This window comes from Micromesistius poutassou (assembly GCF_964030765.1).
Source record: "Micromesistius poutassou genome assembly, chromosome: 13".
In the NCBI taxonomy this organism is placed as follows: domain Eukaryota; kingdom Metazoa; phylum Chordata; class Actinopteri; order Gadiformes; family Gadidae; genus Micromesistius; species Micromesistius poutassou.
This window is the reverse complement of record NC_140283.1, coordinates 18,725,226-18,729,332: the sequence shown is the minus strand read 5'-3', so window position 1 is coordinate 18,729,332 and position 4,107 is coordinate 18,725,226.

The following is a 4,107-nucleotide window of genomic DNA, read 5'->3' as shown; positions in this document are numbered from 1 at the left end:
CAGGCCATTTCTCTTGAGAGACTTTGTAATTTGTCTGTGAGGCCAAGAGCACATTTCGGGCGCTGGCTGGCTGGACAATAAAGTAATGTCAGGTTCCATCCTGTTGTATTCTGTTGATGGGTATGATACAGTACATGACATGTTGTGCTAGTGTACTGGCAGTGACAACAAACACAGCGACCTGGGAACACTGCGTTTGTGATGTGTTTGTGATGTAAGGTTTTAAGGACAACACACAGTGATGGAACGAGTCTTTGTTGTGCTTCCGGTACAAAAGCATCTGAACTACTGCAGTGGGCAGGCGTCTCCTGAATGATGGTATTGAAGCGAGATGATTGGTGATTGTCTTCTGTGACAATACTGCTACTTTGAGAATGTCCTATAGTTTGTATATCCTATACAAACATATATCCTACAGCTACTTTGAGAATATCCTTCTTTTTCTACAGTTGTTTTGATTTTGATTCTCAAATGAAAGATTGTTGAATTTAAGTTTCTTTAATTTGGCCATCATAATTAGCTAGATGGCAGAGAAGATATGAGTGGGCCATCAATTTACTTATTTATGATTGCTCTCACTGAATTTGTAATTATTGGTAAAATATATTCTTATTTTTTTCTATAATTTATTTATTTGTCAAACCCTGACTTTTGTTGGCCAAACTACAAATTCCTCTCCTTCACAGATCTAGAATCTCATTTGAGAAATTGACTTTCATTAAACCACAGCAACCGATTACTGCAAAGAAAACCGAATTGATCTAATGTGCTTTGTTTCCATCTTTGAACAAAGGAACTTCATGAATCCACTGATGGGGTGATGTAGCCCTGGTTCTTTCTCTTTCTTTATCAAGCCTGTCCCTTTGTGTCATTGTTCTTTGTAACTTTCTTCAGAGTCTGGACATTAAGAGACACATTAATTGTCTGAAAGCATTTTCCACCCAAAACGGTCCACGTAGTCAGTCACTGAAGACACAGATCCCCAAGAGAGGATTCTTTCTTCAAATGAACTTGAATTATAGTCATGGCCTTGACATCTTGACGACCTTAATGGCAAAACAATTATTGCACCCATGAATACCAATGACTCAGTTTACAATCATACTGATAAAACAAAGCACTCAGTCTGACAAGCTGAATGCTATACTATACAAACATAGTGCAGGAAAATCCCCAGCAGCTCCAAACCTTGAAGAAATGTTTGTCGGCACAGTGTTGTTAAAAACCAATGTGTGCCTAATATGTGCACGCAAACGTGTTACACCAACATACATAATGATACTGGCTTTTGGCTTTTGCTTTAAAATATTTAAAGCCAGTTTATTTTGATTCAGTCTCACAAAATAATGCATGCGAGGCACAAAGCAGAGAGATTGAAAGCAAATTCTTTCAAGGCTAACTGTATTATTTTTACATATTTACATTATTTTCTCCTTTGGGAAAGCCAAGCAATTCTTGGTTCAAGCACATAATCAATATTTGTATAAAGTCTAAATGGAAAGGCTTGTTGGAAAGTCAAGCAAGGCTCGTCTTTGCATCAGTAACCGACTATATATGGAATGACCCGTGTCATTACTGCTGTCAAGATTCTTGGAACAGAAATGCCTGAAAGTCAACCTCGCTGTCAGCAGCACCAGATAAGATGAGATTTAACTTTATTAAATCCCGGACAAAAAATGTGGTGCACCAGCAGTAGCACAGGACAATAATAAGAATGAATAATCACAAGATAAGAAATAGGACAAAAAAAAAAAGACACGCATGGGACCTTTTCTCTGTAAACTATTAATTAACAGCTATTCAGCAGTGGAGTGTTTTTTCAAGCGTCAAACATCTGTTATACAGTAGATGACTTTGTGTATCTTCCAAATAGCACATTTATTTACACGGAAAAACAATACGCTGACTGCTGAACTGCTGCGATTGAAGGCGGCATTAAGCCGGAGATAATGTGGAGCGGACGGCGAACGGCGCGGCTTGCTGCTAAATGCACGATGCGTCTGCATCTCCAGCATCAGCATGCCTCCGAGGCAGAGCTCCTCCAGATTGTTGCCCCCCCCCCCCCCAGGTGCCGTAACCCCCCCCCCCCCCCCCGGCCCTTCACCCCGCCTCGGCTCCGAGGAGAGGCGGCTCCATCTGCATGTTAAACCCACCGCCTCCTCCTCCTCCTCCAGCAGCACCGCAGCCTTCTGGAAGAATCCTGATGAGGCCTTTTTATCCACTCCCCTCCCACGCCGACCTTCTCGCCTCCCTGCAATCAACGAAAGGATTTGCAGAAAGATAATGTCTGCTGACGGTTAATTACGGCTTCCCCCGTCGGCGTCTCTGATGTTATTCACAGCCTCGAGTGAAGCCATATGTGTTCTTCACGTTATCGACAGTCCAAGCGTTGCCAAAATGAGCTTGCTCAAGTTGGCAGCAATTATGCCCGCCTCCACCTGTGAATCAGTCTTCTATTCACCGCACACAGTCGCACGACTTTGTCTCCACCAAAGGCGAGGCCAATAATGAGTTTGTTTGGAGGGATTTGACCGACCGGGAGGGTTAACTTCAAGTGTTGAACCAGAAAGTTAGACCTCTCTTGGTCTGTGTGTTATGTGTGCTCTTTACAACACTGTGGCCAGTATAGTCCAACAACCTTTAAGTCCTAATTGCCTCTATTATTGCTGACACAAAATCATTATCTGGTAAGGACCTCCAGGTTTTGCTGAGGAACCTAAATGCAATCTTCCATATTTTAAGCAATCACCCAGGGGAGATGCATCAGCTAACCAATCTATGCTACAGAAAACAGCCTCTGATTATTCATTATTCTCCATTGCATTAATTTCACTGACATGTAATTTAACTCCTTCTCTCCTACTCACCAGTATGTGTGTGTGTGTGTGTGTGTGTGTGTGTGTGTGTGTGTGTGTGTGTGTGTGTGTGTGTGTGTGTGTGTGTGTGTGTGTGTCTGTGTGTGTGTGAGAGTGTGAGTGTGTGTGTGTGTGTGTTTGAGTGCGTGCCAGCGAACGTATTCCCCATGCTCATTCTGTTTGTCACAGTGAGAAAACCAATAACACAACTAGCCTTGGTGTGTAATCTCCCTTAGTTGTCGTGTTTCTCCAACAAAAGGGCAGGCTGAGCTGTAGGCGACCGTGCTGAACCGCAATCTTGATGACCCAGGTAACATGGTCTCAGGGTTAGGTGTGACTCGAAGAGTGGTAAAGGTTTAACACGATTATTCAGAGATAGAAGGTAAATGGACCTGCACTCTGCAGGTGGTTCATGAGGCATGCGCCAGACCCGGGTAGATTCAGTCTATGTTGGCGTGTGTGTGCGGAATGGTGAAGAACAGGGTCCGATTTACGCACCTTTTGCATGTTGTACGGCCTGGCACTTAAAGGGGACATATTATACAACCAGGTGTGAGTGTGATTAGCCGTTACAAGCCGCTTTGAAAATGTGCCGCTTCTGACATCACAGGTGGGCGTGTCCACCTAGATGTGTGATTTTCAAAACAGCTTGTAATGGCTAATCACACTCACACCTAGTGGTATAATATGTCCCCTTTAATGTACGCACTTATTGTATGTTGTACGGCCTTGCACTTAAAAATGGTACTTAGCTTTCTTATTTTGGCTATTTTTGTTTATACAGGGAATGGGTAAGCTAGCGATTGTAAGTGATTGGCACTTGGTTCTATGAACATCCTTACTGTACCGACAGCGATATATATTGTTGTTTCTCCTTCTTCTGACAAATGTACTTAGCAGACATAAAAGCGTGTGCTCAATGCCCTGAATGTAAATGTAAATCATTTATCTCAGACAACTTAGATATGGTGTTGTCTTGACTCCATGTGGATGAGCAGAATACAGTCAGACCTGGTGTTACCACTACGAATGTGTGGCCCACGGAGGGAACAATGTTAGCTTTAATATTGTGAAAATAAGATATTATATAATCTATTATCTAAGATATTAGAAGACATTAATTAACATCAAAAGTGTATTTGATTAAATTTCAAACCGTTCTAACAATGAGTGTAGTTGATATCCATGATGATAAATATTGATTGATTGAATGATCGATCACAGTTGAGAGTCCCGTCGATCACAAATGGAA